General features: G+C 46.2%; 1 protein-coding gene and 1 long non-coding RNA gene across 3 annotated transcripts in view; both read right to left on the bottom strand.

Annotated features, from left to right (window-relative positions):
* The window catches only part of CHD6 (chromodomain helicase DNA binding protein 6), a 208,229-nt gene extending 204,584 nt beyond the window's left edge, over positions 1-3,645 (bottom strand). The window contains exon 1 of one of the 2 annotated variants that reach the window (XM_068565429.1): positions 3,564-3,645. The gene's annotated coding sequence lies outside the window, so the exon portion shown is untranslated. The remainder of the gene's footprint in view (positions 1-3,563) is intronic. The other variant, XM_068565428.1, reaches the window with a different exon arrangement.
* A 5,049-nt stretch (positions 3,646-8,694) lies between these two features.
* LOC137750548 (uncharacterized) overlaps positions 8,695-13,583 on the bottom strand; it is a 57,157-nt gene continuing 52,268 nt past the window's right edge. The window contains exons 2-3 of the long non-coding RNA XR_011070479.1: positions 10,863-10,949; positions 8,695-9,167 (exon numbers count right to left, since the gene is read on the bottom strand). This is a non-coding gene — a long non-coding RNA (uncharacterized lncRNA). The remainder of the gene's footprint in view (positions 9,168-10,862; positions 10,950-13,583) is intronic.

Raw genomic sequence — 13,583 nt, 5'->3', positions numbered from 1 at the left:
TTAAAAGTAGTTGTTATCAGTTATTACCCAAAGTTTTATTTATTTATTTTTCATCCTGCCGGCGCCTGAGCTTATGTACATGAAATAAAATGGTATTGTTGGACAACTTAAAAAAAAAAAGATTTCAAACCTTGCTATACTGGAGGGACGAGAGAACAGGGTGAGAACATACTCTCCTCAGTTGATTTAGATACTGTCATTGTCCTAGATACTGTCATTGTCACATACCAAAGATATTTATGCTGGTAGAATCCTTAAATCCTAAAACCGGTTCAAAAGGTTCAGAACATGAATCCACGTGTGACTCCACTTGGTTATTACAAAGTCTTCCCATGAAAGTTGAAAAACATAGGCACCTGCAGTGAGAATCAAGCCTGAGGTTGTGGAACCCTTTTTCCTCATGGTTTAACACAGGAAGACATAACCACAAACTCTGCTTGGGGCATTTTCCTGACCCCCAGGGCAGCATTTAGGAGAAATGGAAAAGCTGGTGAGGTCGGGGAAGGCCAAGGTCAAGAAGGGGGCGGGCGGCAGTCACAGGGCTGGACGAGGGGCAGACAAGGCTGGGGGCTCAGAAGGAAGAGGAGGAAGGTGGCCAGAGCTCTGATTCTGAGGAGTTTAAGCTGCACTCTTGCCCCCGCTGGTCACCACGTGGTCACCTCTGGGGACAGTAACTTGGGAGGCAGCATTTGTGGTGATGTCCCATCAGCACCTCACACACAGCACGTCCTTCTGCCGGCCCTGCTCCTCTCCAGGGCCCCCCAAGCCAGGACACCCCCAGTCTGCCCATTTCTCCCCACTGCGGCCCCTCCCGTCCAGGCCACCAACATCTTGCCCGACCACTGGTCACTCTCCCTCGGCTCCCTCCTGCCCTCTGGCCACCATAGTCCACCCCTCCCCAGCAGCCAAGGGATCTTTCTAGAAAGCCAGTTGGACAAGCCCTTCCTTGCTTGGCCTCTGCAGCACTCTGAATGAAGTCCCGGCCTCTTATCACATCTCCAGCTGCTTTCTGGCTCCACCCTCCCGACACCCGCCCTGCCCTGCCCCCGATGGCCTCAGAGCCTCTGCCCCAAGCCATATATCCATCCAAGAAATCTGAAAAACGTCTTCGAAACTTCTCTAAATCAGAGATCCCCAAGACACAGTAGCCCAAGGGCCTGTTGTTTCTGATAGGTTTTCTGTAATATAATAGCAAAATTCACAAATGAGATGTAGTTTCTAAAGAGATAAGATTCTGCTTCAGATTTTCTTTGGTATTTGAAATAGTTATGAGAAAAGTAAATCAATAAATACAAAAAACGAACTGCCAAAGGATCTTCCAGAAATGTAGTAACGTTACTTGTGGCCTCCCACTTCACTTTCAACTGGCCATTCAATTTCTCCCGTGATTTGCCTGAAGTAATACACTGATGAGTTCAGAGAACTACAGACTATACTAATAATAAATTATAAAAATAATTAGAAAGCTATAGAACATTAAAAAGTTGTGGGAAAAGTGATCATATTCCAAGACTTTGCAGTGCTATAACAGAAGAGCTAAATGTAAAAAGCAAAAAAATAACTGCAGTATAAAAGATGAGACTCCAAGCAGACTGTAATACTGCGATGAGACACAGCTAATTTCACAACAGATCTAGATTTACTTTGCCCATGGCCACACTACAGCAAGAACAGTATCATAGTCTGGTTACTATAAGGGAGAGTTAGCTAAAAAAAAAAGTTAGCAAAAAAAAAAAAAAAAAAAGGGCGGGGGGGGGGAATCGTAAAGGTTAGCTTTTAATAGCCCATTAATCAAGAAAAAAGTTTAAATAATTCATCATAATTCATCTAGGAAATCTGCCCTGGGACGGAAAAGAAGTCCAAAATTAACCTTTTTACAACTCCACATTTTCCCAGGCCTTTTGTTACAGTCATGCATTGCTTATATGAAACCACCTGTTCTGGTTGGCATAAACCCTTTTACTTGACATTTCACGCCTAATCATTTTATCACACATGGATCTCAAACCTTCTCTCTATTCCCAGAGAGCCACAAAGTTTAGAAGAACTATCTCCCTGAGGTTGCCAACCTGATCTTCCAATTTGTAATACCAACAGATTCTCCTGTGCCATGCACAGTCGATGGGTACAAATCCCCAGTAAGAAAGATAGCTCATAATTAGCCCTGGGAACACAGCAGAGTGGCCCTTGTCTGGACTCTTCCAGGGGTCACAAGCATATCCCCTTAAAGTACGTCGAAATTTGGAGCCTACCGGGATGATATTCCTATAAGCCATTTGAGAAACAATAGTCGACTCTCAGGCAATACTGCAAACACTCTAAAAATTGTAAAAAATTTTAAATGGGTATTTTCTCCGTTCATGGATCTGCTACACCAGAAATGAGCAGTGTGGAGAATAAGGTGCACACACAGTCCCAAAGATGCCTGGAGATGCCAAGGATTCACTAGAAACCTTGGCCGGACTACTAATGGTCCATAAACCCTAATTTGGAGATCACGGGCCTACAGGTTCAAAATTGAATTATACTGCCTTATTAGATCACACACTACCGAAACCACAGTCACATCAATCATAACTGGAACTAGGAACACTTTAGGTACACAAATACGAGTCTGCTTATGCATTTTTAATTGGATCGAATAAAACAAGCTGCAAACAAACTCAAATTTCAATTATCTCACTCGTGAGGGGATTTCCTAACAGCGTCTTTTTAAAAACCAAGTAGCTGCCAACCCTCTGCACATCTGACAGGCATGTCTCTGGAAATTTGGGAACAGACTCCGTTACTTCTCAACAGCGAAGGAAATAAATACCCTGAAGGGGACAGATTCCGTTTTTGTTTTTGTTTTTTAAGGCTCAAACATGCAATCTAATAACGCACAAAACTTGGCTGCGGGGTTGCTGGACATCTCCAGGGTTCCAATTCTCGGGGCGAGTGCGCGCTAGTGCGTAAGAAGGGGGCGGAGGGGGTGCGCGCTCGGAGGACGCGCCGGGGCCCCCGCCCCCTCCCGGAGCAGCAGCCTGGCACCAGCCCACCCTCCTCCACCCCTGCAAAAAGACGCAGGACGCCAATAGTGCAACTTCTCCACGGGGGCGGCGGCGGGAATAGCGGTCACCCCCGCCCCGCCGCTGCGCGGCCGGGGGTCTCTCCTCGGCCGGGCCCCGGGGAGGCGGGAGGGAAGGGGGAGCCCTCCGCACGCCCCGCCCCCGCACGCCTGGCCCGGGGCCGGGGGCTGCCCGGACCCCCAACCCTCCGCGCGGCCCGCAGCGGCGCACTCCCAAGGACAGCCGCCCGGCCTGAGCGCGAGGCGGAGCGGAGCGCGGCGGAGGCCGGCCCCTCGCCTCAGGCCTCAGGCCGCCGCCTGCCCTCCGCCAGGCCGCCCGCCGCCGGCCCCGCTCGGACCCCGGCCCGGCCGGGCCTCGACACCGCCGCATCCCCTCATCCTGGCTTCATTCATAGGGGCACCGCAGCCCGGCCGGCGGTGCGGGGCCGGGGACCCGCGGACAAGACCGACCCGCCGAGGCCGGGGAGGAAAATAAAAAGTTAAGAGAAGAACTTACCTAAAATGGCTCCTGCAGCAGCCAAAATACAAACAGCTATTATTTGGTGAAGTTTAGCTCAGACACCCTGCAAGGACACCCTAACCCGGCTCGGGCCCGCCTTCCCTGCCATGCCATTGGGCTTCGCCGGCCCAAAACACAGAGTCATTGGTCAGCCTGGCTGCCGCTCAGACAGAAGCCCATTTCAAGCTTGCTTGCAGGGGCGAGTGATGGGCTCGCTCCATTGTGCTCGTATTTGCATGGATGTGATAGCGGCGCTGATTGGCCGGCGCCGGGGCCGCCCCGCCCCCTGCCTCGCGCCCCCCGCCTTGGAGACGCCGCTGCGTGCGGCCCCGCCCCCCGGGACAGAGCGGCGGGGCCACGGGGGCGGGGCGGGGCCGGGGTCCTGCGGGCCGAGGGGGCGGGGCGGGGTCCTGCAGCCGCAGACAGCGGGCAGGGGGCGGGGACCTGGAGCGCGCGCGCGCGGGCGGGGCGGGGGTTCAGCCAGCAGGTGGAGGTGTCTTAGGTACCGGGCTAGCCATATGGAAAACCCTGGGCTGGCGTCTCCGGGGCTGGGAGAGGTTGTGACTGGGGTGCCGCGACAGAAAGATTCCGCTGGGGCCGAGGTCCCGTTGGTGAGGAAAAGAAGATGCCGAGAAGCCAGGCAAAGAGCCAAGGAGCCCCGAGCTCTGTCTCCAGCCGCATCCCTGCCGCTCCTCCTGGCTCCCGGGCACTCCTGGCACACGGGCTTCTTCCCAAGGACCCCCCGCACACCCGGGGAGTTTTCAGCCCCGGGGGTCTTGCGGCGCCTTGGATATACCTCCGTAAAATCAGGTGTCGAGCTATGGTGTGTTTATGTTCAGGCCTGTCTCCCTCACCATCCTTGTAGCATCCTCAAGGACAAGGCCCAGCATATGGCAGTGATTCAACTAATTGTTTAATATTCTTTAATTCGTTCGTTAGTAGCTAATTTTTGAATGCCCACTAAATGCCAGGCATTGATCTAAGACAGGAGATACAGCGGTCAATAAGACAAAGACCTTGCTCTCGTGGAATGGACCTGCTAAGGGGAAAGAAAGACAATAAACAAATACAAGGGGAGAGGTAGTGATAAATGTTATAAAGAAAATAGATGCAGGCAGAGAGGAATGGGGAGTTGGGCCTGTCTGGCTTAGTACTCTGTATGGCATCCATTACTGCCCCCCTCCCAGATGTGGCAGTCACCTCACCACCTTACCCCCTGCTTGCCCCCTCACAGGTGTTTCCTTAACACCCACAAAAAAAAAAAAAAAATGGTTGGCTTCTGACTGTGGAGGCTCATTTTACCTTAATTAAAGTAGGAATGATCTGAGTCCTGATGATTCCAAGAGCTGTTTGTCTGATACTTTTAAGATGAACATGGTTTGACTTTGTCAGAGGTAGCTGTAATGATTTAGCAGAGCCTTACTGCACCCCCAGAGAGAGGATATTTTTAGTGTCTTTGAAACCCCAGCATTCCTATGATTTTCATCCCATGGCCCTAACTCTCTTCTGAGGACCACTTCTTCACTTCTCCTCAGACACCAGAGATTTCTCCAGTTTGAAAATACAAAGATAGCAGCCCCCGCCCCCCGCCACCTGTCTACCTCACCTGTGCACATTTCTTTCATTTGACTCAAGACTGGCCAAGATGTATCACGGCCCTCCCCTCCTCCCTCCTCTTTCTTCCTTCCTTACACAAATATTTATTAAGCACCACCTATGTTCCAGGTATTGTTCTAGACATTAAACAAGGCAGATGACATCTCTGACCTCAGGGAGCTTATAGTCTAGCTGAGGACAAGGCGGAGTTTGACACATGGATCCTGAAGAGCTCCAGTCCTGCCAAGCTGCTGGGAGTGAGTATGCAGAGAGCTGCTTGTCCCCGCTGACTCACGGGGATAGCGGACTTGCCCTCCTGAACCAGCGGCTGCAGGGGCTGAAACAGGACCAGACAGCTGGTAGCTACAGCCTCTTCAGTCTGACACCAGGATCAAGGATCTAAAACTGCTCATGGGACTTGGGTTTGTGAACTTTAGCTTCTGGAAAGGGGCTGGGAGCAGAGTTATATCAGAGGCAGACTTGGTGAGTCCAACATGAGAGTCGAGTGGCCCTCCTTTCACACAATCAAATCCTGTGCCCACAAAAGATGACATAGCACAAATGAGGTGGGGGAGGAATGGGACTCCAGGCAGAGGGAGGAGAGTGTGTATGCCAAAGCATAAAAGCAAGGACAGTGTTGTGAGGTGTGGGAGGGGGAGGGGGGAGGGAGGTAGATTTGTCAGTAATTCCTGTTCTTAAACTTGAGAAAAGCCAGTAGCACATAAGAAATTAAACACACGCAAAGACACAAATGTTATATCACTAAACAAGAAATCAATAGGAATGCATGATTGATTCACAAATGAATGGTACAGGTACAAGCAAAGGAAAGATTTGGTAGCTATACTCAGGAGAGGCAGCAGGCTTGACCTTCAAAGAGTCAAGTCTGTAGAACCGACCAAGGTTAGTGGAATCTGACCCTTGAAACACTTCCACAGTATCCAGGGTCTGGAGGGGAAACATAGACAGCTAAGTGTCTTTTAGCTGTACCCATCCATGGGGACGTCTTAGCCTGGGTTCTCCAGAATGCAGAGGCTGATTCTGTAGGGCAGGAGTGAGAGGCAAAAGGAGTAAGTAGGGGACTTTCTCCTTCTGCCAGTCCAGTGGGTAAGACTCTGTGCTCCCAATGCAGGGGCCCGGGTTTGATCTCTGGTCAGGGAACTAGATCCCACATGCCGCAACTAAAAACAGCCCCATGCCACAACGAAGATCTCATACGTGGCAACGAAGATCCCACATGCCACAACTAAGACCTGGCGCAGCCAAATAAATAAATAAATTTTTTTTTTTAAATGAGTAAAGTAGGGAAGAGGGAAGAGCCATTACCAGGATGATCATTCATGTGGCCTCCACTAAGTGTGGCTGATTGCTCCCACCCAAGGGATTATCCTCTGAGAAGCCACATAAAATGAGTCTCAGTACAGCCTGTGGGAGAAGGAAGGGAAGGAACTTTATCCACCAGCTCATCTTGAGTGAATTCTTACTCATTCCAGTTTTTCACGCATAGGTGCCAAGTGGGGTTCTGTGGTGTCCCAAAACTCAGTGTTAAGGAGTGTGCAGCAGGACCATCGGGCAAAGGATTATCAGGATGCAGCTTTGTGGAACTGGAGCCCATGCAGAGCTGGATGCCACAGCAGCGGCTGGGACAGAGATGGCTGACACTAAGAGGCCCTGAAGTTCTGACGTGGGGGTGACATCAGTGATGCATGACTTTCTGTACCACATAGTACATCCATGTTTACAAAGGTCCCCAGAAGAGCAATCCTTAGGCGTTCTGAAGGGGAGCCACGAGAGGGCTGCCAACAGTTCTGGAACTTTGTGACAGTAACTCTAAAAACACGAGTAGCATCCTGCCTGACCATGTTCTCTCTTGCCTTCCTGCCTCTGTTCACTTGTCTGTTTCCTCCGTTAGACTGTGAGCTTCTATATTGTTCTTGTTTATATATCTCTCTGGCAGAGGAAAGGCTACTTTCCCCCGCCTATTTCATTTTCCTCCTAGGCTCATAGCAAAACTACATTTCTCAGTAATCAGGTCCTGTGACTGAGCTCTAACGGAATCTGGACAGAAGTGACACAAATATATCCCATTTCTAAGCATCCCCTAAAACTTCCTATGTGATCCTCCAAACTTTCTCCTATCCTCATCTGCTGGCTAGATGCAAAACTATCCAGTGGAGGGGGCTTCCCTGGTGGCGCAGTGGTTGAGAATCTGCCTGCCGATGCAGGGGACACGGGTTCGAGCCCTGGTCTGGGAAGATTCCCACATGCCGCGGAGCAACTGGGCCCGTGAGCCACAATTACTGAGCCTGCGTGTCTGGAGCCTGTGCTCCGCAACAAGAGAGGCCGCGATAGTGAGAGGCCCGCGCACTGCGATGAAGAGTGGCCCTCGCTTGCCACAACTAGAGAAAGCCCTCGCACAGAAACAGACCCAACACAGCCATAAATAAAATTAATTAATTAATTAAAAAAAAAAGATTTCACAATGTCTCTGTCAAGTTTAAAAAAAAAAAAAAAAACTATCCAGTGGAGGAATCAAGAGGCCCCAGAAAATGGCAATGGCATGAGTCTGCGTCACATACTGACTGCACGGAGCAGAACCCGTGTGCTTCCCTGCACTGGACTGTGCTATGAGGGAGAAATAAACTGTCAAAATGTCAAGTCACTGAAATGTGAAGGTTGTTTGTTATAGCCATTAGTACACTCTGACTAATGCAGTTCTTATCTACATTCATTTGATTCTTTGTCCCTCCAGGGCAAGGACTATTTATTTGGCTTTGTAACTCAAGTACTAGTACAATGTCTGGCTACATAGTAGGAATTGCTCAAAGTATGAATGGATATGAATGAGCTGATACCTGAGCCTGGTCTAAACCATCAAAGGTAGAATGCCAGGTAAGGTGGCAGGTGGAAAGTGTTCCACTCAGGAGACACAGCACGTGCTGCAGAGGCAGAGAGAAGGGTGAACATATGCAGTTCTCAGCAGTACAAATGGCTCATGATTTGAGAGTAAGATGGCTAGGGTGAGGCTAGAGAGAATACAGGGGCCAGATCACAAAAGGTCTTATTCATTACATGAAGGAGTCTGAACTTTTTCCTACAAGAATCATTCAAGGATTTTAAACAGGGATGTGATACCATCAAGTTTATGTTTTAGAAAGATCTCTCTAGCAGCCTAGAAGAAGGATGGATTAGAAAGGAAGAGGCCAAAATGTGGATTTTTTTAAAGAAACATTTCCCTTTGCTCTAAATCATTCTTCTCATAAGATGCTCCACTAAAAAGAGTTTTGGGGTCAGGTTGGTTTGGACATTGTGCATACTTGAGACCCTCTTGGAAGCTCCCAATGTTCATTAAAAACTCTGAGAAGTCCTGCATTAATGAAATCTGTTAAACTTTAACACAATATTTCTCAAAATTATTTGGCCTTTTTCATTTAATACCTATTTAAACTAGTATTAGGATTAGATTTGCCTACATAGCACACACACACACACACACACACACACACACACACATACAAAAGGACAAAGGGCATTAGTAACATTGAAGTTTATTTTTGTCTTGCATAAAAGAAATCTGGGAAGCAGGCAGTGCAAGGGGGGCATGGAGCTCTGTGGTATCATCAGCAACCCAGGCCTCAGTATTATTATTATTTTTTGGCTGTGTTGGGTCTTCGTTTCTGTGCGAGGACTTTCTCTAGTTGCGGCAAGCGGGGGCCACTCTTCATCGTGGTGCGCGGGCCTCTCACTATCACGGCCTCTCTTGTTGCGGAGCACAGGCTCCAGACGTGCAGGCTCAGTAGCTGTGGCTCACGGGCTTAGTTGCTCCGTGGCATGTGGGATCTTCCCAGACCAGGGCTCGAACCTATGTCCCCTGCATTGGCAGGCAGATTCTCAACCACTGCGCCACCAGGGAAGCCCAAGGCTTCAGTATTTTTGCTCCACCATCATTGACTTTCATTCCCAAGGTCACTTCATGGTCCAAAGTGGCTGCTGGAACACCAGTCCCTATTTTTTTGGATGGAAAAAAAGAAAGACAAATAGGAAAAAGTGAGTCATGTTCCTTAAACAGCCTTCCCGGAAATACTACACATCACTTCTGCTTACAGCTCATTGGCCAGAACTCAGTCACATGGCCACACCAAGCTGCAGAGGAGGCTGGGAAATATGGTATTTTAAAAAAATTTTACTTGGCTATGTGTCAAGTTAAAAACTGAGGTTCTTGGGACTTCCCTGGTGGTCCAATGGTTAAGACTCTGCGCTCCCAATGCAGAGTGCCCAGGTTCGATCCCTGGTCAGGGAACTAGATCTCACATGCCGCAACTAAGATCCGGCGCAGCCAAATAAATAAATAAATAAATAATTTGAAAAATTGAGGTTCTTAAGTTTCCATCAACAGATGAATGGATAAAGAAGATGTGCCATATATATATATATATATATATATATATATATATATATATATATATATATATGATGGAATATTAGTCATAAAAAAGAATGAAATATTGTCATTTGTAACAACATGGATGGACCTAGAGATAATCATGCTAAGTGAAGTCAGTCAGACAAAGACAAATATTATATATTACTTATATGTGTAATCTAAAAAATAATACAAATGAACTTAATTACGAAATAGAAACAGACTCACAGACATAGAAAACAAACTTATGGTTACCAAAGGGGGAAGCAGGGGGAGGGATAAATTAGGAGTACGGGACTAACAGATACACACTACTATCTATAAAATAGATAAACAGCAAGGACCTACTGTATAGCACAGGGAACTATATTCAATATTTTGTAATAACCTATAATGGAAAAGAATCTGAAAAAAGTATATATATATATATATATATATATATATATATATATATATATATATATATATATATATATGTATGTATCTGAATCACTTTGCTGTGCACCTGAAACTAGCACAATACTGTAAATCAACTATAATTCAATTTAAAAAATTGAGATTCTGTCACTAAAGAGTTGAGAGACTCACTTAGCAGTCTCTGGCACAATGTCCCACAGAAATAGTATTCCCAGAACATAAGTTGGGATAAAATGACTAAGTAAGGAGACTGATTTTTTAAACATTTTTAACAGCTTTATTGAAGATAATTTGCATACCGTACCCCGCACCTACTGCAAGTGTACAGTTTAATGATTTTTAGTAAATTTATACAGTGGGGCAACCTTTACCACAATCCAGTTTTAGAAAATTTCCACCACCCCCAGGAGTTCCCTTCTTCCTGTTTGCAGTCACTGCCCACTCCCACTCCCAGGCCCAGGCAATCATTGATCTGCTTTCTTCTCTATAGTTTTGCCTTTTCTAGAAATTTCATACTTACAGAACAGTGCAATATGCAGTCATTTGTGTCTGGCTTATTTCACTTAACGCAATATCTTTGCGGTTCATCCACGTTGTAGAATATATTATCTGTTTATTCCTTTTTATCGCTGCAGAGTCCTCCATTGTATGGATATGCCGTCTTTTACAATACTTATCCCCTCCCCAACTAATGGACATTTGGATTGTTTCCACTTTGGGGCTATTATGAATAACGGTGCTATGAACATTTACATGCAAGTCTTTGTGTGGACATACGTTTTCATTTATCTTGGGTGGATACCTAAGGAGATCGATGCTTACAATCGAACACATACATTGAAAGGACATTCACTGGTTACCTGCAACTGACAAGCACTGTACTGGGTGCTGGGGATACAATGGTGAATAAAATGCAGCACAAACTCAGCCTTCCTGGAGCTTGCAATCTGTGAAGAAGACAGGCGTTTAGTCAAATAATCGTGCAAGCAAATGTAAAACATAACAGCAGTGGTAAGTGCCATAAAGGAAGGTCACTTGGTGCCATGAGAGCCTGTGCTGGAAGGATCTGCCTTGATCAAGGAGGTCAAGGAAAGCTGTCCATTAGCTGAGATGTGAAGTATACCAGGATGATCACCCCAATGAATTTTGTCCTTCAAAGTAGTATCTTATGAGGCCATACACTTATTTCCAATAATGCTGCCCTTGCAAACAATTCTGAACCAATTTATAAGCATGCTGGTCCCAGACCTCTTTGTCCTCAGATAAAGTCCTCGTGTTTTAACCTCTCAGAATGTTTTGTTTTCTGATTAGACCGTGACGAATCCAACAAACCACATAAGAAAATCAACTGCATCCCTTTAGAGTCACTCTCACCAATTGCCAAAAATGGAATTCCCCTGCTACATCGTGGACCTTATTCCCCAAGAGCTGGTGGAGAGGGGTTCATGGCAGTTTGCAAAAATAAACTCACAGAGGGACTTCCCTGGTGGTCCAGTGGTTAAGATGCCGTGCTCCCAATGCAGGGGGCCTGGCTTCGATCCCTGGTCAGGGAACTAGATCCCACATGCCGCAACTAAAAGATCCTGCAACGAAGATCCCACGTGCCGCAACTAAGACCCGGTGCAGACAAATAAATAAATGTATAAATATTTTTAAAAATAAAAATAAAAAATGAACTCACAGATATCATCTGTAACAGGAGGAGAGTGGGCAGTATCAGCTCTATTCCCCCTTACAGCTCAAAATCATGTGCCTGTGAATTTGCCACTGAGAAAATGCCAGTAACCCATGGTGTGTGGAGGTAACTCCCAAAGAAGAAATAAAAAAAATATGTATAGCCAGTGGCAGTGCCCTGGCCTGCCAAAAGCACTTTCCCCAGGACAAAACTGGATAAGAATAGTTAAGCCCACAGGCTTTGGAGACAAAGAGATCTGGTTCCAATTCCAGCTCTACCACTGGTGACCTTAGGAAAGTCACTTAACTTAGAGTTTTTTGATTTCGATAATAGGGTTGTTGTGTGGATTAAATTATTCGTACAAACTACTTAGCACATGGTAACTGCTGAACAAATTGTTAATTACATCCTTTCCTCTGGCCCCTATTTTCCCAAGTTCTGTGTAGACCTTCCCCCTTCTGCTGACTGGCTTTTTTTTGAAACATATTAATTCCATTGATTCGCCCCAAGTCCATCTCTGTCCTTCTTGCCTTTGGCCTGAGGGACCTTCTGTCTTTTCAAGTGCCTTCTGCTGATATATGACCTCCATCCCTTGTGTATTAATTGGGCTGATTTAACTCTTAAAGTGCTGTAGAGCTCTCTCACCCATGTACGGCACAACTACTATTTTGATTTTTTTAAAATCTGTGTTTATATGTATAAATGACTGTGCTCACTTTCGGTAACTATGATTTATGGAAAGTCACACCTCAAACGTTCTTGGACAGGATTTTTTGAAAACACTGGTCACCCTACCCTGAAATGGCTCCATAAATCCTTCATTCTCACTCAGAAGTGTACTTTCCTGCAGCCACAGACCATTTTAGCCATAAAAACTTGCTTAAGCTGAAGCTTTTTACCAAGCCTCAAGTTGCTGTGGAATCCTTTTCCTTATGTACACAATTCTGCCATCAACATTACTGACCAATTTAGAGACATGACTATCTGCAAATTGACTATTAAAAAAAAAAAGCAATGCTGTTTTCACTCTAGGAATAAAGCACTAGAGTTTCTTTTTAATTAATTAATTAGTTTCCATGTTTTTTGCCAGGGAAAAGTGTGGTAGCCATCCTCCAAGATGGCCCTCAATGATCTCCACATGCTGGGATTCAAACCCTTATACTGTCCCCACCTATATGGGGTAGGGCCAACTAGGAAGGGCTTGCAGTGTGAAACCTATTTGCCATCTCCAGACATTAACTTTGACAGTGACCACAATGATGTAGTTATTTCACCTGTAAAATGGGGATAATGCCCTGTCTAGGCAACTTATCAGGGTGCCGTCAGGGTCAAATGAGATGCAGCATGTAAAAGAGCTTTGGCATAAACCCAAGAATTATTATTGAGGATTTCAGGTGTAGTATTTTATACATGAGACATCAGAGTATAAACCCATTATGTATAATTTGCATGTGTCTTCGTGATGACCAGAGGCAATATTCATAAACCAGTGTCCTCACACTGTTGAAATGTCAGTGCCTCCAAAATCTTTTGACTCAGGGCCGTAGAATCTTCCAACTGCTAAGGTGTGACATCTTCCCAGACCAGACTACTGATCGGTCATAGAGAATTGCCAGGTCACTGTCCCTCTTCATGCATTTCTGAAATATTCTTTTGGATAACAGCACACTTTTCATTAAAGTTTTCTTGAACGGTTTTGAAGAAGTGTAAACAATGCCCTCAAAGGACTGGCCAGTGTTGAGCTCCATGAAGTACCAGCACTTCTGCCCTCTGCTTACCCAACAAGTGAATGGCATTTGCAGGAGAAGAGCTGGGCTACCAAGACTTGCTCAGACAATTCATTCCAATTTAAACATGTGCCTGTGATGGATTCTTGACCTTAAAACCATACAGGAATCTAGCAGTC

Source organism: Eschrichtius robustus, chromosome 16 (assembly GCF_028021215.1).
Source record: "Eschrichtius robustus isolate mEscRob2 chromosome 16, mEscRob2.pri, whole genome shotgun sequence".
NCBI lineage: Eukaryota > Metazoa > Chordata > Mammalia > Artiodactyla > Eschrichtiidae > Eschrichtius > Eschrichtius robustus.
This window is presented reverse-complemented; position numbering and strand designations above follow the sequence as displayed.